Raw genomic sequence first — 26,022 nt, 5'->3', positions numbered from 1 at the left:
ATGCATATTAAATCAACATTAGATGACTTTGATTCTTTACTGCTTGACTGCCTTGTAAACCTATCAAGTGTTTTGGACAAAAAACCCATAAAGTTCTTAAAAAAAAGAATTGATATGTCAATATTGAGAGATGTTTGTGTATTGTTCAAAATTAATGTATGTGAATACTTATTTGACTTTATTCAATAATATTTTGGATAAATTTTATTTATTTATTTTTTGTTTGAAGTAAAAAATTATGAATATAAAACATATATGTAGTTATTAATAAAGTAAATAAAACTATATAAATAAGTAATTTTTGTGAGGGACACAAGTTTTTCACTAAATGATTAAAAGTATCTTAGTGAGGGTCATAATCCTCAATAAAAGTAATTTTAAGTGAGGGTCAATAGAAGCTTTCACTAAAAATAAAAGTTTTAAGTGAGAGTTAAAAGAAACCTTCACTAAAAATAAAAGATATAGTGGGAGTCAAAATTGACTTTCACTGTTAGTTTTACCTTTAGTGAAGGTCAAAAGTCATCTTTATTAATTGTTTACATTTAGTGAGAATCTTTAAGTCCTCATTAAATGATAAATTTAGTAAGGGTAAGGTTTTATTTCTCATTATATATAATTAACAAAAGAATTTATGATGAGAGCATGTAAAGGTCACATTGATCCTCCGCTAAAAGAATTAGTAAGGATTATGTAAACTTTTAGTAAAGGTCACAATTTTCACTAAAAGCCTCTTTTGTTATAGTGGCTTATGATAATTAAATGCTAATTATGAAATTAAACTATTATATGATCGAGATAATTTCACAAACATTTAAAAAACATGAAAAAGATCACATTTTTATTTTATCAAACATTTAAAAAATTCTTAAAATGCTACTTTTTTAAAAAAAATTTATCATTAAATACTTAGAAAGCATATTTTAAGCAAAAAACCATTTTTGTTAACAAGAACATTTATCAAACACATAACAAAGTAAAACAATAAATAGTTGAAGAAAATATTTTTTTGAAATCATAAAACATGTAGCAAACAAATCACAAAGTAAGGAAACATATAATCATAAGATTGCATTATCAAAAACTCATTAAAACAAAATAATGGCAACCAACAAAACATCAAAATAATAAAAACAAAGATGAAGATGAAAAGTACACAAAAAGTAAGAAAACTACTTGAGAAAGCTTTTTTCCACAAGAGAGTTTTTTTCTTAAGAACTTTTTTAATGAGGATTTTTGGTTGTTAGAAAAGAGTCTCTACAGCCCTATGCATGTCAATTTAAAGAGTCAAAGTACCTCTCTCAACCATTGAATCAAAATGCATCCAAAAGTAGTATTTTTCTTTTATGTCTTTTTCTTTAAACTTGGTGCCAAAACATACAATGTGGGCCTTTGAATCATTGTAGCTTCAAATCCTATGGCTCCAAGAAATTACAACACATTTTCTACAAACATGTAGAGGTGTTCTTTGATAACATGCGAATCTAACAAACTACCCCTTGTTAGTGATTAAGTGTCTTTTTCATGCTTTTTCTCTTGATTTAAAGATTTAATGATGATTTTTTTATTTTATTGAACCAAAATTCATGAAATAATCCTTAGTTATGATTTGGAGTTTTTCCTAAAAAATAAAGTTTTGAAGGTTAAATTACGAAAATGCCCTCAAAAGGCATTTTTCTACTTTCACCTTTCCTTGGAGATACAACCTGACTTTTAAGGGCCTAAAATCATAATTTTATTAATATTAAACTTTAATAATTCTCATCAATCATGAATTTCAAGGGTAAAACTAAGTTTAACCAAGTTTAACTAAAAGCATCTTGGAAATTTAAGTTCAAATTTTAGTTTTTCCAAATATTTTCTTTCTAAACATTAAGATTTGACAAAACTTGACCAAATCTAAGTAATTTTGACCAAGTTTGACTCAAACCCACATAAGGGGTATTTTAGTCAAATCGACTATTTTTACTCAAAATTCAAAATTTGCTTCAAAATCTTCAAAAATCTAATGACTTGGTTTGATTCTCCCAAAATGACCTAGATTTGACTTAATTTTGACCAAAATCGATTAAATTCAAACAAGTTAGATTAAGTTGATTTTTAGGTTGACTTTTGACTTTTTTTAAAAAAATTATTGCTATTTTTCTTGCATCCACCTAAAAATTAACTTACTTAAAAATCTTGGAATATTCAAAAAACCTAAAATATCTTGGAAAAGACTTGGGCATTGATATTTAAAGTATCACGATTGACTGAAATATGCCCAAAATAAAAATAGTTGTCTACAATCTTATTTCGACTAACGTATGGGGCATACATATACTAGATTTGGCAAAAAGGAATAAAAAACTATAGAAGTCACATGAATTCATAGAGGAATAGATACTAAGAAAAATTAAAAATGTAATTAGATTAATAATGATGGGATGATCATGTTAATCAAAGACTATGCGAATGAGAGGAGTAGGGGTGTAATCGATCGAGTTCGAGCTCTTAAGCTCAAGCTCAATTCAAAATTCGAGGCTCGAAACTCGATTCGAACTCGATCAAGTTTTATTCTTTTAGTTTGAATTCAACTCGAAATAGAAATCAAATTACTCAAACTCATTCGATTAGGCTCGATTAATATGTAAAAATAAGCTTGATTATTATATTCAATAAAAGCTCGATTATTTATGTTCGAGTTCGAAATATTTTATTAATTAAAATAATAAAAATATATTTAAATATAAAGACTCGATTAGGCTTGTGAACTATTCAAGTCGGGTATAAGAATACTTAAATTCAGCTTGATTGATGAGTCGATCTACTCGAGCTTGAGCTCGACTCAATAATAATTGAGCCGAATTCAAATTTTATTCAAATTAAATTCAAATAGTTTACAAGTACTAATGTATCATTTACATCCTTAAATGAGAGTTGAGTAAAAGTTTATTTGCATGGGAGTTGAGTAAAAGTTTATTTGTAGCATAAAGATAGAATAATTTGTACTTGTTATTTGGCAAAAGTTTCACTGTTTCTTGAATAATTAATAAAACCACTTATCCAAAAAAAATTTACAGATGCTCGAAATCCAAATTGATAAAAATCTACTACCATTTAAAAAAATTTGAATTATTTGATTTAAGCTTCATGATCATGAGTTTCAATATGATAATTATTTGTTTTGAATTAATAATCCCAACATTATAATATTTAATGCAAATAGCACCTCATTAAATTATTTTCAAACAGTGCAACAATTTGAATAACATAGTATGTTATCATGTAAAGTTAATTTAATAATATTATTAGTAAGGCTTTTATGCCGTCATGTGTGTAAGCATTTATTTGGTTTTGGGGAAAGAGGGATTGATTGCTCTTAAGATATGAAAATGCTTTTTTTTTTTTATGTTATGATGTTATATCCGTGCCTAATAGAGAATAAAATGAAAACGATATTATAAAAATAAAAATAAAAATAAGGGGGGGAGGGGATGGGAGAAACCGTGCAGTCGCAATGGATTGGTAATTAAAATCATTTGAGATTTATTTTAGTGTTTGTTTTATATACACCTAAAGTTTTAAAATTTTATATTATTAAAAAATTATCGAGTGTACTTTTTTTAGATTGATTTTTTATTTTTAATATATCCTAAAATGTATGTGGCAGCTTTCTAACACAATTTATTGGAGTCTAAAAACTCTAGTGTATGAAATAATTTTGTTTTAGTAACCCATTAGTAACAATCCACAACTTCTCAACAACATCCCTTGTAACAAAACCTTCCTTTATAAAAATATGTTTGGCTAAAAACCTCTCTTCTCTTTTGGTGATTCCATCTTCCTTTTTCCATAGTTACATCTTTTTAGCTTCATCCTTCTCTTCAATCTATTCAAAGTTTGCAGTGATACAAGTTGCGTATGCTCTGCAGTTGTCATATTATTATGGATCCTCTGTAACAGAAACTCTTGTTAATCTGTTAAACAGATCATTGATCCCTTTCCCTCAGCCAAAAGAAAAGTCATACCGCCTCAAGATCATACTAATAATAAGTTACTATAGTAAAAGACATATCTAATGCCACGAGAAAGTGAAATCCAATGAGGTGAAATTCAAATCTTTGGATACCATACTTTACAGCTAAAATCTCTTTTAGTGTAGAGTGATAATGGAGTTCCAAATCTTTCAATTTTCCGCTTTTGTAACCACAGATTTGTTTGGTTCCATTTTTTTCTTCAAGAAGGATTGCTGACCAGAACTGTTCACTAGCATCTGTTTGCAATATTCTTTTACCATCTGAAGGAATCTTTAAAGTAGGAAGTGACTTTGCTTTTATCTTCAAGGCTTGTACTGCTTTTGTCTGAATCTGAGACCACGTGGGTGAGTCTTTTTTGAGCATTTGTCTGAGTGGATATGTGAGCTGGGCAATATCTGAGAGAAATTCATTCATGTAATTGACTATGTCGAGAAATTGCTGGATTTGCTTCTTTGAGAGATTTGCATCAGAAAAATCTGTAAGTGACTGAGCAATATGAGGTTGAGCAATGTACTGACCATCTTTGAGATGCATGCCTAAGAAATCAATTTCTGTAGCACCAATGAGCATCTTTTTCTCTAAAAGCATTATCCCATACTGTTGAACTATGCGTTGGAACTTATCCAATAACTGTGCATGAGATGTGTCATCAGAAGAGAACAGTAAGATATCATCGATGTAAATCAAGGCATTATCAAGAATTGGAGCAAATATCTTGGTCATGGCTTTTTGGAATAGTGAAGGAGCAACTTTTAATCCAAAAGGCATTACAGTCCACTGGAAGTGGTGTTGAGGAATGCAAAACGCCGTTTTGTATCTGTCATGTGGGTGTATACCTAGTTGCCAAAATCTTACCTTGAGATCAAACTTTGAGAAGACTTTTGCATTTGCTAAATTTACGAACAAAGTTTTTCTGTCTGGAAGAGGAAACTTATCATCTGCAAGGAAAATGTTAAGAGGCTTATAGTTGATTACCAATCTGAGTTTTCCACGAACTTGTTCTGAACGTTTGTTGACATAAAATGCTTCACACGCCCATAGAGAGGAGGTTGGTTCAATTAATCCTTGAGCCTGAAGAAGGGAACATTCTTGGATTGCTTGCTTGAAATGATCTAGGTTCATGCCTGAATGACTAGCTTTTGTAGGATTGGCATTTTCATCTTTTTTGAAAGGAAGGGAAATAAAAAATTCAGGGTTTTACCAAAGTGGGTGATCACATTTCTGGAAAAAATCTGAGTGAGTTTTTGCACATGAAAAGTGAATAAACTTGTGTTTGAAATCTTGAAAAACATCTGGTTGAAGGGTAAGGGTAAAGAGGTTGGGAAGATTTTTCCAAAGTCTGAAATAACTTTCAAACTTGATACCATTTTCACTAAGCTTTAAACCTGTTATACTGGTAATTATATCAAAACCAATAACAAGGTCTTTCTGGGAAAATAAAGATCCTAAAATCTTTTGAGTTATTCGACATCCTGAAAGGATTTGAAAGGTAACAGGGTTGCTGACAAAGTCTGTAGAAAATACATTTTCATCAGCGGTTTTGAAGAAGGTTTTTTGTTTTGTCCAAAAGTGTTTGGGTAAGAGAAGAGGGTTTGCTATAGTTTGGGCTGCATCAGTATCAAAGAAAGTGTGACTGTTATAGGAGGGGAATGTTTGTGAGTGAAAATCTGAACTGGAGCTAAGGGTAATTTTGGAGGTTGAAGGGTTTGGATTTTTTGAAGTTCTTGAACTGACATATACTCATAAAATTGATCATCTGTGAAATCATCTGAGTATTCTGAGTAGTCTGAATCTACATACTCATCAAACTGTTTAATCATAAACAGTGATATTTCATTCTGCTCATCATCAAGGGAAAAAACTGATTCAAGATCATCATCTGAGAGATTGATACCTGAGATAGTAGCAATATCTTGGATCATCTTGACTGACTTTTTATCTGACTTCGGGCAGTTCTTTGAGAAATGTCCTGGTTTTCCACAGAGAAAATATTTTGAGCTTTTGATCTTTGGGTCTTTCTTCTTTCTTGTAAATTTGAATCTTTGAAATCTTTTAGGTTTATCAGCATATCTAAAAATTTTCTTGTGTCTGGGTCTGGAGATTTGTGGAGGTCTGGAAGGTCTGAATCTTCTGAAATGTTTCTTTTTCTTGTTGCTGTAAAAACATGTGGGATCTTTGGAGGAACATTTGATTTGTAATCCTGAGAAAGAGTAAGAACAAGGCTTTTCAAGCTTTTTAGAGTTGTGCACCAAGGTTTTGATGTATTTGTGCTCTTTACAAATCTTATCAAGGGCTTTTAGCATCATCTTGTAGATGTCTCCAAGGGTCATAGATTTGACATCAAGAGATCTGAGGTTCAACTGGGTTCTTGTTTGTTGGGCAAGTTCTTCTGGAACAGAATTAAGAAATGCTTGCTTTAAGTTGACATCATCGAATCCACCAAGTATGTAGAAATACTGAGAGAATTATTGATAGTGTCTGTCAAGGTCTTTTGAATGGAGAGAACAGCATTTGAGTCTGAAGAATTGCTTTCTGATCTTTTCTAATCTGTGAGTTTCTTGTCCATAAAAAATTACTGCAAATTGAGAGACAGCGTCTGTGATTGTTGGGCATTAAAGAAACTGGAGTTGTCTGTATTCACCAATGTTGTCTCAAAAATTTTTCAGGGTTCCAACTAGTCTGGAAACAAATCTGATCAAAACTGTGTTCATCGTAACATTGGGATGAGAATTCAATTCAACAAGTCCCATGCTAAGAATTCTTGAAATCTTGAGGGCCATTTTGAAGGAGGAACATCATCAATGGTAAAAATTGAGAATTTTGATGTTGAAGGAGGAGCATGTGATTGTTGTGGAGGAGATTGTTGTTCAGCATCCATTGCATCAGGCTTATGGACTTCTGGAGTATCATCTGGAACTTCAACTGTTGATTCTGTCATGAAAATCTAAAGGAGCATCATTTCATCTGAGTCATCATTATCATCTGTTTCAATTGATTCTTCTGATTTGATAGTATCCATGTGAGATTCTGTCTCAAAGGTAGAGGGAAAAATATCTTCAATAGAGAACTGAGGAAGGTTATCTTGTGCCATCTGGTGAAGTATTTCTGGAAGGGTTTGTGTAAGAGAAATCATGAGTTGTACAGGTTTTTGGTTTGGTTGTGGTGTAAGGTTTGAAGGTGTGGAACTTGAGCTTGGGTGTGGTTTTGAAGGTTGAAAAAGTGGTTGTTCTGCTACTCTTTTGGGTTTTGGATCAACTGGTTGTTTTTCTCTAAATCTGTGAATCCATTTTTTAGTTGTACCGAAAGGGGGTTGGTCTGGTTGTTCTGATAGAGGAGTGAAGTATTGTGTTGGTTGTGAGGATATTAGAATAGATGTTGGGGGATGTTTATACTGAAAATGTGTGAAAAAAGGTTTTGGAGGTGAGGTTGGAGGATTGTATGGTTGAAATGGAGGAAGAGTATAGGCTTGGTAAGAAGTATCATGCATACCAGTATGATATGGTGTGAAGATGTTGTAACTTAAAGCTGCTTGTTGTTGTTGTTGTTTCTGACGAAACTGATTTTGAAGATCTGTAAGTTGAATCTTTAGGCTCTTCATTTCTTTCTCTCGTTCAGTGAAAGCATAAGTGATACCAATGTTATTTTCAGCCATGTATCTGAGTTCTTGATCAAGTGTGATTATCTTTGACTAAATTTTAAGAATAATATTCTGGAGATTGACAAGGTTCTGATCAAAGTGTTGACTGACTTGGTCCAACTTATGTTCAATTCTGTGCAAGTAGGAATTTTGCTGGAGAGAATTTTCAGTTTGCCAGTTTAAAACTGCTTCAGCACGAGAAACACTTTTTTGATTTCCATTTTCATCTCTGTCAGTGGGGGTGGGGATTTTTGGAATGTGTTTGTATTGGTCTTTATGAAATTCTTCAAAAAGAGGGAAGGTTGAATTGGGATAGGTTGGTTGCATCATGGAGATTTGTGGTAAAGGTTTGGGTAAAGGTTTGGTGGAATCTTGAGAGGAATCTGGTTTGTGTGTGGGTTGAGTTGAGTAGGTTTGAGAGGGTGGTTTGTCTTTCTTAGGATAGATGACATAATAGTCAAACTTTTCTGAGGGTTCACCAAGGAGATCAACTTCAGGGTCTCTATTTTCATATCTTTCTTTGAGCTTTTGCTGAGAAGACTTTTTCTTCTTTTGCTTCTTTGGAATATCATCATCATCATCATCCAAGAAGCTTTTATCTGCATCTAGCTGGCATTCTTTGCATTGACAATTTATGTCCCAATAGCAATGTCCTTCTAGAGATTTATATGCGTACACGGGATTTCCATTGGACTGAAAGTGTGTGACTGGAACATCAAGGAGATCAGCATGGCATCTTTGCATCATAAATTGTGTTGGAAAGATTGTTGGAGGAGGAACATCCTTTCTTATGCTGTGATCAAATTCAATTGTGACAGTACCATCCTGGTTTGTCTTGTAGGTTGGATCAAAGTGTTCGATTGGCTCATCTTGTTTCCAAATCTTTTGATAACTTGTCGTCCATGTCTTTGGGAGAAGGGTGGCAAGTTCTTCATTGGAAATCTGCTTTGGAATATGAACATGTTTAGGAGTTCTGTCTGCTGTTTCCATTTTAACAAAGACTGCATCACTAGAGTGTGAAAGAGGCAAGTTAATGGCATGATCTTGAACTCTATATGCCATCTGGTAGTGAAGGGTTGTCAGGAGGCCTTTCATTTCTGTGCCTACGATCTGGACTTGAACTTTTAAAGCATCTAACAAGGTTGGATCATAAAGAGACATATTATAATTTGGGAAGACTGTGAAGAAGACAATTCTTACATTGAGTATCGTCTCGACGATTCCAAGGACTACATGCTTGTAATCTTTAAATCTGGTGTCCAATAAGGTCATTCTGGTACAGACAGGAATTCCATTTCTACCATGGAAGGTTAAGGCGATTCTGATAGCACCAAAGTGAATGTGAGTGTATCCTTGTTCTGACCACTGGTGAGGAAATTCTTCTGGGATCTGAAGAGTAACAAAGTGCTCTTGAGGTCCTGCTGGAAGAATACATTGATCAAAGTTTGTGGCTTGAACATATTCTTTTGGAGCTGGATATTTGGGTTTTAAAAGAGTTTTTAAAGATCTAGTAAGAGAAGGGGAGGAGTTTGAGAAAACTGTATAAGGATTTACAAGAGGTAGAACTGTTCGTTGGGTTTTCTTTTCTTCTGGAATATAATCTACTTCATATAAGAACTTAAGCTTAGAAGAGGAGGACTTTTTAAGTACAGAAAATGGAGGAGAGGATAGACTAAAAGAAGATCTAGAGGAAGAAGGTTGAGAACTAGAGTTACTAAGAGTGGATAGATCCATGAAAGTAAGACTCTCTTTTGGCTTTTCCTTTTCCAATTTTCCAATAATCAAATCTTTTAGAAACATACTTTTCTTCTCACTATCTTGGCAAGTTGTTAGGCTTTGATACCATTTATACACAATTCATCCCTTTAAATTCCCTGAACCTCTTTGTTTCCCAAAAGAAACAGTTTGTTTTATATGGTACCTTTGTCAACTTTACTATATTGGTATAGAATTCCCACTTCCAAAACTCAAAAACCTTCTTCACCTTTTTCACCAGTCAACCATCAACCCTACCAAACACCAGTTGGACCCCAGTCAACAACATCTCAAGTTTTTCTTCACCTGGTTCAGACCCATTCCCATTTGGATCCAATGGATTGAAACCTATGAGAGATATACAAAAGTTCTTCATGATCCTCATATTGTTTTAATCTTTCACAGATCTTGCAGCAGTTTGACAAAAGACCCTCAGTATTTCCCCTATGCAGTAATTTACAGCTTTCAAGGATATTCGCTGTTTGATTCTCAATTTGATCACCCAGTTGAATACACTGAATTTCAAAGACAAATTTGTGAAATGAATCACAAGTTTTCAAAGCAAAATTGGCCAGAGATCCAAGATGAAGTTCCATGGGGAAACTATCCTTCAGAGTACACTTACCAGCTTAACATTGATAAAAAGATTTATGAAACTCGCCTTGATGGTACTTGGATAGAACCTCTTTCTGAAACTACCAGATTTGAACTTGACCATGCAGGCCTAGTAGAATGGAATCCTTATTGGAAACCTTATTGGAAACCTCTTGAAGTTATCCCACAAATGGAATGGCAACAAGATTCTCAAGATCCACTTGATGATTTTGATCTTTGGGTCTTTCTTCTTTTTTGTAAATTTGAATCTTTGAAATCTTCTAGGTTTATCAACATATCTGAAAATTTTCTTATGTCTAGAGATTTGTGGAGGTCTAGAAGGTCTGAATCTTCTGAAATGTTTCTTTTTCTTGTTGCTGTAAAAACATGTGGGATCTTTGGAGGAACATTTGATTTGTAATCCTGAGGAGGAGTAAGAACAGGGCTTTTCAAGCTTTTTGGAGTTGTGCACCAAGGTTTTGATGTATTTGTGCTCTTTACAAATCTTATCAAGGGTTTTTAGCATCATCTTGTAGATGTCTCCAAGGGTCATAGATTTGACATCAAGGGATCTGAGGTTCAACTGGGTTCTTGTTTGCTGGGCAAGTTCTTCTGGAACAGAATTAAGAAATGCTTGCTTTAAGTTGACATCATCAAATCCACCAAGTATGTAGAAATACTGGGAGAATTGTTGATAGTGTCTGTCAAGGTCTTTTGGATGGAGAGAACAACATTTGAGTCTGAAGAATTGCTTTCTGATCTTTTCTAATCTGTGAGTTTCTTGTCCATAAAAAATTATTGCAAATTGAGAGACAGCGTCTGTGATTGTTGGGCATTGAAGAAACTGGAGTTGTCTGTATTCACCAATGTTGTCCCAAAAATTTTTTAGGGTTCCAACTAGTCTGGAAACAAATCTGATCAAAACTGTGTTCATCGTAACATTGGGATGAGAATTCAATTCAACAAGTCCCCATGCTAAGAATTCTTGAAATCTTGAGGGCCATTTTGAAGGAGGAACATCATCAATGGTAAAAACTGAGAATTTTGATGTTGAAGGAGGAGCATGTGATTGTTGTGGAGGAGGGTGTTGTTCAGCATCCATTGCATCAGGGTTATGGACTTCTGGAGTATCATCTGGAACTTCAACTGTTGGTTCTGTCATGAAAATCTGAGGGAGCATCATTTCATCTGAGTCATCAGTATCATCTGTTTTAACTGATTCTTCTGATTTGACAGTATCCATGTGAGATTCAGTCTCAAAGGTAGAGGGAAAAATATCTTCAATAGAGAACTGAGGAAGGTTATCTTGTGCCATCTGGTGAAGTATTTCTAGAAGGGTTTGTGTAGGAAAAATCATGAGTTGTACAGGTTTTTGGTTTGGTTGTGGTGTAGGGTTTGAAGGTGTGGAACTTGAGCTTGGGTGTGGTTTTGAAGGTTGAGAAAGTGGTTGTTCTGCTACTCTTTTGGGTTTTGGATCAACTGGTTGTTTTTCTCTAAATCTGTGAATCCATTTTTCAGTTGTACCGAAGGGGGTTGGTCTGGTTGTTCTGATAGAGGAGTGAAGTATTGTGTTGGTTGTGAGGATATTGGAATAGATGTTGGGGGAGGTTTATACTGAAAAGGTGTGAAAAAAGGTTTTGGAGGTGAGGTTGGAGGATTGTATGGTTGAAATGGGGGAGGAGTATAGGCTTGGTAAGGAGTATCATGCATACCAGTATGATATGGTGTGAAGATGTTGTAACTTGAAGCTGCTTCTTGTTGTTGTTGTTTCTGACGAAACTGATTTTGAAGATCTGCAAGTTGAATCTTTAGGCTCTTCATTTCTTTCTCTCGTTTAGTGAAAGCATAAGTGATACCAGTGTTGTTTTCAGCCATGTATCTGAGTTCTTGATCAAGTGTGATTATCTTTGACTGAATTTCAAGAATAATATTCTGGAGATTGACAAGGCTCTGATCAAAGCGTTGACTGACTTGGTCCAATTTATGTTCAATTCTGTGCAAGTAGGAATTTTGCTGGAGAGAATTTTCAGTTTGCCAGTTTAAAACTGCTTCAGTACAAGAAACACTTTTTTGATTTCCATATTCATCTCTGTCAGTGAGAGTGGGGATTTTTGGAATGTGTTTGTATTGGTCTTTATGAAATTCTTCAAAAGGAGGGAAGGTTGAATTGGGATAGGTTGGTTGCATCATGGAGATTTGTGGTAAAGGTTTGGGTAAAGGTTTGGTGGAATCTTGAGAGGAATCTGGTTTGTGTGTGGGTTGAGAATACTTATCTCATACAAGGTTATTTCGGTAAATTTGTCACATACCTTGAAGGATTTAATATTAATATAACAAAAATGCACAATGATTTTTTAACGTCGTTGTAAATAGCATTAGCATGTACCCTTCGCTTCGCGTTGAATTCATCGACATATATAGTTAAAATAGAATTCTTGCAAGAACATCTAATATAAATAGAGTATTAAATGACAAAATTTACTGTCAAATGGACAGTAATTGAAATTACTGTGAAATATTAGCTTCAAAATAAAAAGTACAAATAATAAAAATAAATAAATAAATTTCTAAATAAATATATATTTATATATACACACATATTAATATCTCAAAAGCAAGAGTTTTGATTTACTGTTATTGCTCTTAACCTAAAAATAAAAAAATAAAAAAACAAAAAGCAAATGGCCATTACTCAAACGGAATCTGTCTTTCATATCTCTTTTTTTTCCCCCACTCCTTGTTCATATCTCTCTCATCCCTCTCCTTATTCTTTCACGACTTTTTAATCTTCTTCTTGATTTTTCTGATTTATTTGTTTTTTTATGAACTTCTTGATCTTATTCTAGATTCTTCTAATTTTTTCAAGTCAAGAATAATAACAAAACCTTTTTTTTTTTTTGAAAGAAAGAAGATTTCCATTAATCAAAATCAATTACAATCTGTGGTAATAATATCATGTAGGATGGAGGGATATTCCCCTACACAATACAAATTCGCTCTCATAATTGGTGCATAGCCTCGTTAGCTTGGCGCCTTGTGTGGACAGCTCTGAAGTGGTGGAAGCTTTGTTGTAGGATCCTCACATCTCCCACAATATTACCAATTATAGACAGGTCTTCTGACTTTAATTAATGACTTTAGAGGCATCTCCTTCCAATATAATTAAGGTGAAACCCAGCTCTCTTGCAAATGTAATTGTGGTTGCTGCAGCATATGCTTCTGCCACTAAGGGATCCATTACACCCTCTATGCATGTTGATGCAGTACTAAGGACTTCCCCCTATTGTTCCTTACCACCACCCCTGTTCCACATGTTGCCTCTGTCGACTTTAGTACCTCACCAAAATTGACTTTATCATGTCAAGTGGAGGTGGTGTCCATTTCCTTTGTTCTTCCGTGTTTTGTGCCCTGGTCTCTTGCGTTTCCTAAATTCCTCAAGGTAGTTTATGGCAAAACTTACTGTGACTTGAGAGCTCATCGACTCGTTGTTCTTAACTATCAGGTTCCTACTATGCCATATAGCCCAGCTTACTGCCAACCCTTTTTCAACGTTCTTCTTATCAATAGAGGCCACAAAGCTGGTAAAAATCCTTTGTCTATTACGTGGCCCTGATTTGTCCACTTATTGTCAGCACCAACAGCTAACCATGCTTCTTTTGCCCTCCCATAGTCCCTGATTGCATGTGGCACTGTTTTCTCATGTTGTGCACATTGTGGGCACAGAATTTGGGTCTCAATCTTTCATTTTCTGAGATTGTTAGACAGAGGTAGGATGCCATGATTCAGCCTCCATCCAAACACCTTAATTTTAGTTAGGATCCCAACACTTCATAACTCCATAACATGGTCCAAAGCCTCCTTTCTAATATACCATCCGCCAGATCATGTTGTGCTTATGCCATTGGTGTCCCCATCAATCTATTGAGACTGACTTGGAATGCATTTTTGACTGCATAAACTCCTTTTTTAGTAATCCACACAAGTTCATCGCGATGCACAAAACAGCCAAGTGGATCCTACATATCAAATCTGCCTCCTCTTTTTCAAAGACATTATAGATCAACTGTTTTTTCCATTGTCTGATCTGATGCTCTATTAACTCCGCCACTAATGCCCTGTCATGTAACCGATTCTGATTGGTTGGGGAACAATAACACCCTGTTAGCTAGCGGCCATTTATCGTGCCAGATTCTAATCTTAGATCCATCACCCACTCTCCAGCGTAGCCCTAACATTAACACATCACGAGTTGTCCAGATACTTCTCCATGTGAAAGATGATTTTGAACTTAAGGAAGCTTTAAGAAAGATAAGCTTGGAAAATATTTAGCTTTTAGCACTTTATGCAACAGTGAATCTGCACTTTACAGCAGCTTCCATCCTTGTTTCCTATGTAAAGCTAGATTAAAACACTCCAAATCTCGAAATCCCATGCCTCCATCTCTTTTAGATAAGCACAACTTGCCCCATCTCATCCAATGCATTCTTTTCCTATCTATTTTGGAGCTCCACCATTAGTTATTAATTAGGCTATTAACTTCTTCACAAAGCCCTTTAAGGAAAAGGAAACAGTTCCTGGCATATGCTGGTATGGATTGCAGCACTGATTTAATAAAAACTTCTTTTCCTCTTGAAAAATGCATCTTTTGCTCCAATATTTGATCTTCATTTTTATCCTATTGACAATATCGTCCTTGAAGGTTCTCCTCTTGTTCCTACCTAACACTGTTGGTAGTCCCAAGTATTTCTCCAATTTGGTGGTTGCTTGAGCACCAAAGTTCTGCTTTACATTCTCCTTGAAGATCTCTGACGTGTTATGCTGAAAAACAATAATGATTTTTCAAAATTCACTAGTTGTCACGTACCTTCTCCATATCTTCTTAGTATGTGTTTCACCATTTCGTTTTCTATTTGGTTTACTTTAAAGAATAGCAATATCATCCGCGAAAAATAGGTGAGTGATTTTGACACCATTCTTGCTAGCCCGTGCACCGCTGATTAATCCCTCCCTTTGGTGCATATTAAGAAGAGGTACGGTGAAAGAAGATCTCCTTGGTGCAGACCACGTCCTAGATAGAACTTGTCAGAGACATTGCCATTTACAAAAACAGAATAGGACACTCATTTTAGGCATTGCATGATAATATTTGTCCACCGATAGTTGGAACCTAGCTTCTGCATCATTGCTTCTACGAAAGACCATTCCACTTTGTTGTAGGCTTTGTTCATGTCTAGTTTAAGAGCTGTATAACCCTTCTTTCCTGCCTTTCCCATTTTCAAAGAGTGTAATAGTTCATACGCTATCAAAACATTATTTGTTATTGATCTACCAATAACAAAGGTACTTTGTGTTGGTAGTTTAGAATATGGTGCACCCAACATTGGATAGAAAAATTTAATTATTGACGAATAAAATTAATTTTCGTGTCAATTTTATTTATATTTTAAATAATTATGTTTGAATTGAAATAATTATCATATGACAAATGGTCATAATTATTTGAATATAAATAAATTATTATTTATAAAGGTCATGATTATAAAGAACGTCATAACCATCTTAATAGAAGTTTATGTTTATTCATTCATTATAAATAAATCTTTCAATATAACTATTTTTACTGCTTCTGATTGGAGGGTTTGAAGCTTTATTGTATCCTAAAGATATAATTACTTTTAAAAAAGTGTTCTTTACGTCTCAAAGCCAAAATTCTTTTTTATTATTTCTCTTCTCTTATTTATTTTTTCTAACAATTTAAAGGTAATTATAAGAAAGTTATATTTTGCCTAAGGAAGATACAAGAAAAAAAATTGGCATGATTTGAAGATCAGTATTAGAGAAGGCTCAAGGTATCTATCAAATGATTAATGTTTCTATGGACCAAAATATTAATTTTCATAAAAATCTTTATTAGAGGAATGCATTTTATTTTTTGCTTAATTACTGGTATACAGATTGACTGAATGAGATAAACAAGTTAACAATTTATTTCATTAGTATGTAAAGTCAAAACACAATATACAAAATATTAATTAAATTGTATAAGTTTATGCATATACTAAAATTGACTCCACAATTGGATTTAAAGAATTGTATTATATCTATTTGAAAAATCGATGCTTATAAAAACTGGGATGGGAAATAGCCTGAAAACATAAAAGAGAAAGACATGAATTGATCTGGGACTAAAAGAATTATCACTTATTATAAAATAACGAATTAAATTGAGTTCTAATGTAATGGTCAATTATTTAATTGTCATGTCTTGGTTACATATAAAACAGACAAATTGTCCCATGATTTCTATGCAAACAATCAAAAATAAGTGAATATATTTACCATGAAAAATTAGATATAATTGGTGAATATATGCAAAAAAAAAAAATTGGCTACAAGATTAGTTTTATTTTTAAATCATGGCATCAAAATTGAGATAATAAGCTGAGTCAAGCTATTTGTATGGTTCTATCCTTGTTGGTCGTTTTATAAATCAAATGTTGATATATATATTTTTAAATTTATTATTGTTTTAAATTTTGACCTGTGTTCAATTTTCATAAAAATCAATTAAAATTAAATTGATATATGTAAATAATTATTATTAAGATATAATGTTTCATGGACTAATTGGTGGATAATAAATCAAATAATTGTTATTATAAAAAACATGGGCAGTATGATTAGTATTTTTGCTTGCTAGGTGTATTATACTAGAAGTGATTTTACAAAATAAAATTTTATTGTGAATGAAGATACCTATTTTATTTTTTTGTCTTTTTTTCTTTTTTTTTTCTGGCATCTTTTCTGCCAGCTGCCTGATAGCCATCGGTCACCTCCTGACAGCCACCAATAGTTATCCTAGTAGCCACCTTAACCTAGGTAGCCAAAATCCCAAATCTTCTAGGATTTTGATTTTGATTTGGCTCTATAAATAGAGCCACAAAAATCAGAGTAAGAAGAACAAAAAAAAGAGGAGACCCTGCCAAAAAAAAAGTTTACAAAATAAAATTTTTTTTTCTGCCCAAAAAAAAAAAAACACAGTCCTCCCCGTAGGGAGGAGCATCAGCGCCAAAAGTCATTTGCACCAAAGAAAAAAAAGATAGTCAGTGTGGGTTTTCAAAAATTACAAAAAAAAAGAGAATTTAAGAACTTTAAACCCTGATCTACGTCGATCGGGACAATTTCTCATAAAAAAGAGATCGGATCTAGAACGAGAAAGTCGAATAAAATTTTTGGGGTCTCTTTTGACGTTTTTCAGTCACCAACGACCATTGGTAGCCATCACCGGCAGTGACCACAGACGACGACCGACGAGGCAGTTTGGCACTAGATTCTAGCAAGGCAGAGAGTGTTTTTTTTTTTAGCTGGGAATTTTTTTTGGGAAGAAGGTTAAAATGAATTTTAAAAAAAGTTGTCTTTATATAAAAAGCCAAAGCCAAAAACGACACCGTTTTGGACCAAGAAAGATCTACGCGTGGATCTGGATCTGACCCGGGATCCACGTAACCCAACCAACTACCCGTTTCTGCCACAACCTAAAATCGATCTAGTTGAACCAGTATCAAACTGCTAGTGAATCGATTCGGACCAGTCAGAATCGTTGAATCGCCTGGACTCGCGTTGATCGGACATTTGACCGGTCCGATTCAGGTAAAAAAATTTTTTTTTTGAATTTTTTTATTTTTTATATATTATTTTATTAATATTTATGCATATTAAAATATTTATATTTGTTAGATTAAACAATGAAATATGTAGTTAAAATTTTTTTTATAATTTTGTTAATTTTAAAATAAACTTAAAAAATATTAAAAATAATAAAAATGAACTTTCTAATAGTATAAATTAATAAAAAGAGTAAGAAAAAAGAAAAATTTTTATTTGAAGATGAGATTCAAAGGTACTCCGAGTAGTGATACCTATGAAATCTCTAGGTGAGAAGATTTTTTAAATACTATCAGTATATTGGGGTATTTATAAAAAGTTTTCAATACAATAAAATTTTTCTTTTCTATTAATAAAATTAAAATTAACTAATAAATTAATAAAGTAATAAAAATGTGAAAAAAGAAAATTTTATCTGATGAGGGATTCTAAAAGTATTCTGAGTAGAGATATTTTAAGAAATCCCTAGGTGAGAAGAATTTTTTAAATATTACTAGTGTATTGGAATATTTATAGAAAATCTTCAATATAATAAAATTTTTTTTTCTTCAAAGTTTTAAATAAAAAAGGAAATCAAATAAAATTAATAAACTTTTTTTTAAAAATAAAATACTTGCATCAATATATCAGCATTTTGCATTGCATGCTTAACAAAGTTTTTGTGAAAAGTAAATTCGAGCCTCCGAGGATGAAATTTCTAAGGTATTTCAAAAAGCGATGCCGAAAAAATCTCTAGGTGAGAAGGAATTCTTATAATGTTACCAACGTACCGAAACATCTTAAGAATTATTTTAATAACAAGGTTCTAATTTATTTTTTTCGAACAAAATTTGAGCCCCCAATAAAATTAAATAAAAAAAATAATTTCCAACAAATGAAAAAAATCAAAAAATTAGTTTTCAAACACCAAAAATAAGATTGTTTTTTATCAAAATCAAAGGATAATACGTAGTTAAGTGGTATCATTTTTAACGGGCGCTGTGGGGGTGCTAATCCTTTCTCACGCATAATCGACTCTCGAATCTAGACTGTTTCGTAAATTATAAAATTATCTTTTTAATAAATTTTAATTAATTTTAATAGGTGGCCAATTGCACCTCGCCAAAAAAGATTCGTGGCGATTCTGTTATGTTTTTATTTCATTTTCAAATTCATCGGACGGACACAAAATCGTTACGACAATGAATAATCACAAAGATGAAATCATAAATAGCCTTCAAAGAATTAATCAATGGTTACAAAAAAGCATTATTGCTTTTTACATATGGGATATTGATTAAACAAAAAAGCATGTCATTAAAAAATATCGAAGCATTTGTCGGTTACTAGCATTTTGAACGATGCTCATCAATGTCTAATTAGGCATGTTTATAAATTAGGAAAGAACATGGAAATTCAATGTTCCAAAGCACCAATACATACATGTGTTAAATTTTATTTTGTGATGGCATGGAGAACATTGGTACAGTTTGCCATATATTATAAAAATGAACTGAATGAGATGGAATTTCCTTTCTTATATGTATAAGAAAGATATGGACTATAAAGATAAAATGCCATCATTCAATTAATGCATTATTGGTTAAAGACAATGATGATATTTTTGCTTTTTGTACATGAAAAAGGCCTTTGCAAGCTATTAAAATGAAATGTGAACAAGTTCTCGAGGTTTTCAATAGTTTCAAAATAATGATAAGGATGTGACTGGTTATACACCATATTAATGTATGGGCTTAGATAATAATATTGGTTTGTGAAAGCCGTAAGCCTTAGAGTTAGCCAATAAGTGATTTAACCAATGCAAACTCATCACGAATTTTTACATGAAATATGAATAAAACTTATATTATAATTATTGTTTATACTATTTTATGAAAATGATTATTTGGATTCATGTTTCATGACTTGCATTGATATGGTGATCTAGATATGAACATATTGGTCACTAAATGATTGTAAAAGTATTTGAAATTATAGTCAAATATACTATAGACTCTTATTGTATATATGTATATTAGTCTTATGAGTAAAGTTTGAATTTATTATATATCTGAAAACGTTTTGACCAATTAAAAGTGGTAAATAACAAAGATATATAGGATACATAATGGCAGAGAAATAAAGTTCTCATAAAATTTTGAAATCAAGTTTAGAAGTTTCAACAATCATGAACTTGAAATTGGCAAATGGGCAGTTACTATATGCATTGAAAACTCATGATAACATTTAAGATAGTTGGTTTTCACTAAAAGCCATCATTATAAATAAGATAATTTTAATAGCCAAATCTACATGATTTGTAGGCATAAAGTGGATTATTATGGTTAACTTAGAATAGCTAAAAGCCAAAATTGATGCCACGATCTTGGTCACATTATAGTAATTTTTTGTTATGTATATGGTCTAATTCATGGATTGTATAAATGATTTATCATCTATGGTTTTATATAGTAAAAATTTCAAAGTATATTTACTTTAGAAGCCATGAGTGATTCAAAGATTTGTGAGTTTGAAAACTTTTATAATAGCAAAAATAATGCTATTTGATCCATTTAGGCGATGAAAATGGTTTTGTTCATTGTAATAAAAAATTATTAATAGTGTCCATGAAGAAATAGATTTATATAAATATTTATGAATTGACATAGAAGTCTTAAAATGAGACTATAGAAGCGTGATTATATTTAAAATCTACTTATTAATGTAAACTCTTATATTAAGTTAAAATATAAAAGTTTTGGAACTTTTATTGAAATATTAAGATATCAGCTAATTATCTTTCACTAAGGATGGATTTGGAGGTGTCCTACTTAAAAAAAAACCCACCAAATAGTGAAAAGATAAATGAAATGGCAACTTGATTAAGTATATTGATATCTTGATAATTGAATGAGATATTCTTTAATAAAAGAATGCATACTTGCACATGGTAGGGGTGATAAGAATCAAAAGAAATAAAAATTATCACCATACTGTTGTAAGATTTTAGTATAATTTTATGAGCAAATTATACAAGCTAATAAGTTTAAACACTTAATAAAGTCATAAAAAGGTCCTTAAAAATCTTAAAAAGACTAAAATCATTTGGTTTATTCATCGAGTCTATCCAATTATACTAGAAGTATAATTGTATTAAAAGTATGAAAATAGAATAGTTGAAATTAATAAATATAGACTTGTGGCCACAACCAAAACCAACTATTTCTTAAAATGATAAGAATGAGGCAACAATGTCTAGAGCATATAAATGTGCAACATAAAAAGTTTGGACATATTAGCCTGAAGTAATTATATTAGATATTCAATCTCAAGTGAGGATAATTACCATAAAAGAAAATTGAATTCCATAGTATTTGGTTAGTAGTACTACAAGTAAAATGGATTTAAACCCTTACTATTGACACCAATAATGAGAACCTAACTTTGAATTAGTAACCTCTAATTATAAAGTTTAATGGGTAAAAACAAATTATTATTATGTGTTTGTTAAATACTAGGAAAATCTATTCAAATTTTAGAAATTAATGTGATCCATTACATAGGAATGATGAGTTTTTATACTCTTAAAGGAGTTTTAAATGTCTAAAGCAATAGAGACATAATGAAAACTTTACCTATATAAACATATAAGTGGTGCCACTTCAACAAGAAGAATCGAGGTCTCTTTTATAAATGTTTATGAATAAGATAAGCACATGGCCATAATAGTGTTAAAAGTGATTATAAACATCTGACAGAAGAATAAATAAATATTATGTGTGTTACATCTTCAATTTTAACACTAAGAGTTGAGGTTTAATCTGCGAACACCATCAACTTCATTAGAATTCTAAGATATATATGCTAATTGAAGGTTTAAATCGAGAGATATTTTATTGTATTCATAATATTTATTTGTGTGAAAAGTAAAAATTAAGCACTAATATTCCAAATTAGTGAGGGATTGTTGGTAATTTATAATGTGGTGCATCGCATATTGGATAGAAAGATTTAATTATTGATGAATAAAATTAATTTTTGTATTAATTTTATTCATATTTTAAATATATATGTAAACATGAACAATTATCATATGACAAATAGTCATAACTATTTGAATATAAATAGATTATTATTCATAAAGGTTATGATTATACAAAAAGTCATACTCATTTGAATAAATGTTTGTCTGTTTATTCATTATAAATAAATCTTTCATTATAACCATTTTCACTGCTTCTGATAGGAGAGTTTGAGGCTTTATTATATCCTAAAAGTATAATTACTTTTAAGAAAATGTTCTTCACGCCTCAAAACAAAAATTCTTTTCTATTATTTCTCTTCTCTTATTATTTTTTTTCTAACACTTTGATGTTCACAGACACAAAAAGGTAGAATGTGTTTAAATCTATTAACCAATGCTTTTGCAATAATTTTATAGCTAACATTACACAGGTTGATTAGGCAAATTTTGGCCATTACTTTAGGATTTTTAACCTTAGGGATAAGTACTATGTTTGCAGTGTTAATAGCCTGAATATTGCTCCCACCATTCAACACAGATAAACAAAGATTCGTAATGTCATTTCTTGCTATGTGCTAGTACTTTTGGTAAAACAAAGCAAGCATACTGTTAGGTCCCGTAGCCTTGGTTGGGTGCATCTGTTTGATAGCCTCATAAATCTCCTCAAGTTGAAAATCTACAAGTAAGAAGTTGTTCATCTCATCTGAAACTCAAGTATCCACGGCCTCAAGGATTTCTTCATAATTTGATGCTCTTTGGGACTTGAATAGTTTTTAAAAATACCGGGTGGCTATACCTTTTAATTCAGATTGATTCTCACACCATGACCCCATATCATTCTCCAAGCCACTAATAAAATTATTTGACTTTTGGCTAGAGGCTTGGTCATGAAATAAAGCAGTATTTTTACCCCCTTCACGTAGCCATGAAATTTTTTACCTTCGCTGCCAATAGATTTCCTTTTTCTCCAGCAAGTAGTTGCGCTCATTACGTAACCTTCCTTCTGTTTCAATTGATTCTATGCTAGGTTTTAACTTCTTAACTTGTTCATATTCTCTGGTCACTCTTTCAATGCTATGATGGAGCCCTCTGAAGGTTTGTGGTTCCAGCAGCTTAGTTGTTCCCTGACTTTGTCTATTTTCTTTAAAACGTCTTCTTGTACGTTTTCCTTCCAACTATCTCCAATTATCGTTTCATTTTCATCCTCTTTTACCCACATGACTTAAAAAAAGAATCTTCTCTTTCCTTTTCCATCTTTTCTTTTTGTTTTTACTACCTTCTGTATCCACCAGTATTAGGTTATGGTTAGATTCTGCACAAACCAGGTTACGAACGGAATACATACGGAACATGTTCTTCCACCTATTATCTCTTAATGTGCAGTCCAATACTTCCATATCTATATGATACTTTGAATAACCAAGTAGCCCCAAATCCATGCTTTCCTTCCAGAACGTAGCAAGACCTCCACTTCTCCCAACCACACTAACACGAAACACTGAGTTCATGTTGCACTTTCTTCTTATTTTGTCAAGCGCTGTGTCTTGTAATATCGTTTCATTCAAGAACACAATATCAGGATCTTTCCTCTTCAAAAGTTTTGAAGAGCTCAAACTGTTCGTGGATTCCTAAACCCACGACAGTTTCATGCTAAGCATTTCATTGCTCTACTTCTTTTCGCTAGAATGTCAATCTCCATTGAATCACATTCCGTTTCCTTATCCGTTGCTTTCTTTTCCCCGACGCAGTCTTGAGGCCTTGTGGATTAGCACTCAAAGTCAATGCAAGCTTTTTCCATTTTCCTTTATTTCCACATCTACTTCCTTTCTCTTTATTCTCTATGTTACCCGCTGCCTTGTCTTCTTCTTAAGTTCATTCTTCATCCTTTCTTTTAAGTAAGGTTGGTGTTGACACGTCAAAATTGGTCCTTACCTTTGTTATGTGGACCTGGTCCATGTAAGCTAACCTTTTTAGAAAGGAGGCCCGCTCCCGCCCTCTTTTCCTTTTATCACTGAGGATCCAGTCTCCTTTTATTTAGCTGTGTTATCACCAATCCCATTCATGTTAGGGTTCTTCTTCCGATTTGATTTACCTCTAAAAATCTCATTGCCAAATAGGCTACATGTAACCTTCCCTATATTAATTCCGGTTGACTTCCTCTTGTTAATGTCCTCGTGGATCACGGAGCAAGTGGCTATGTTATACCCGCTGCCTATTTTTCCTCCTATTTCGCTTCCTTCCGAGTTTGCCGCCTTGTTTCCTTTTTTTCCAAATCCGTTTTGCAAACTATTCTACAAGGTTTCGATCATCCTTGAGTCCACGTTAACCCTTGTTTGATTTCGTTGGTGTTCTAACTCCATCATTGGTTGACTCTCCCCTAGTTGATATGCCGCATTTGCTCTTTCTTGGAATCTGTTTGCCCAACACTTGAACTTCAACGGTGATGCTCTTAGCCATTCCTTGTATTGGGGCGCACGAACTGATCCGTTGGTTGATGTTGATTTCCTTCGCAATCCATGTCACCATGTCTCAGTAAACCACATAGATAACACAAAATCGACATACATTTATCACTGAGTTGTCCTAAGATATCCTTCGATCCATTGCTGCCCCTACTCATCACTGCTCTTTTTAACGGTTTTGTGATGTCAATCTCCACACAGATTCTGATAAATTGTGACCACTCACCCCCTTCCAGACTTGCATCTGTGGCGACCAATTGCCTACTTTCGTGCCAACGCTTCTTGCTACCTCTTGAAACCTCATACCTAGCGGGAGACCATAAACCCTTATCCAGAAACACTCCTTATGGAATTTGTAATCCTTAGCTCTACTTTAAATGGCTTCATCATTAGCAGGTATACTTAGCAATTTATGTCATCGTGACGTGTTTCGTGTCAGACACGATTTTAGACACAAAACGAATAATTTTGATACAAACATAATACGAATACTTAAATAATATGAATAATTTAAATACGAATACGACATATTTATTATATGTGTTACACGTGACAACATAATTAATACATTTAAAATTAATTTATACACAAATAACAAGACACGATTAATACGATTAATCCATTTTATTAAACAAAAAAATACTTAAATTAATATTTAAACAAAAAATTATTTAAAAATTAAATATTTATAATCTATTTAAATATGAAAATGATACGATCAATATTATTATTAATTTATTTTTTTTAAAAAATAATTTTTTAAAAATTTTTTTTATGTTATGAACAATATCGTATTTTAAGCATATCATTATTATTTGACACGAATACGAAATGAATAATATCGTATTTTAATTGTGTCGATATAATTAAGACACGAAACATAATGACATGTACGCTAAATCCATACACAAATTTTTTCTTATCATTTGAGCATCGCATCATCGTGTCGTATTTAAAATTATTAGATCTATTAGCAGGTGTTTATCAAAGACAAAGGAGCCCCTTCGAGAACCTTATTTTTGTCAACCTCTGTAGTAAACTTGAAAAGAAATAGGTTTTCTTCTAGGGCCACTATATCAACATCCTTCACCACTTTCCAAACTATCTTAAAAGTGCTCATCATCGCATCCTTATTTAAAGGACGCAAGATCTTCCCCACCATCCACCTCTGCATTTGATGAAATTATACCACTGTTCTCTGGTATCACCCTGTCCAACTCCTCCTCAGTGAGAGTTAGGTGCCTCCACATCCCCTCCAGTTTATCGGCCATGCTACTCACTGACCACAACTACTTGTTGGCTTGGTTACACTAAGCCCTTAAGACCACGACGAAGACAATCCTAAGGGGGTAATACTCTTGTAACACACAATACTAAAACTTCCTCCCACAGACTTAAGAGCTTGGAGAGACTTTTTTAAATTATGTAATTACAATGATATAATAATAAAACTTATATGCTAACGGAAGATCTAATCTATAATTAATTAACATAAATAAACTAATCAATTTATTCAACCAATGAAAAATGCCAAATGTTAACAAACAACCCTTAGAAATTGTTTTAATCTATAGTATGGAAGAACAGAAAAACTCTACTAATGGTGCATAGAAAACAAATTCTTTATAAAATACAAATTAAACATTTGCAATATTATTAGCAAGATGCAAACATACATTTTGTGTAATCAAACTTATATGTAGTATTATTTAGTTGTTTACTAGGAAAAAAAATGGTTTTATATTTTTTAAGATAAAATATTTTAGAATTAAATTTGAATATTGGACAAAATTTTTAAGTTATGAATTAAAAAAAACCTAAATAAGCAATTTCTTTCACATGTGAATTAAATAAATACAATTGTAAGAATAAAAGCAAATTAAAATTTAA

This window comes from Durio zibethinus, chromosome 13 (genome assembly GCF_047325235.1).
Source record: "Durio zibethinus cultivar Kanyao isolate XHJ-2024 chromosome 13, ASM4732523v1, whole genome shotgun sequence".
NCBI lineage: Eukaryota > Viridiplantae > Streptophyta > Magnoliopsida > Malvales > Malvaceae > Durio > Durio zibethinus.
This window is presented reverse-complemented; position numbering follows the sequence as displayed.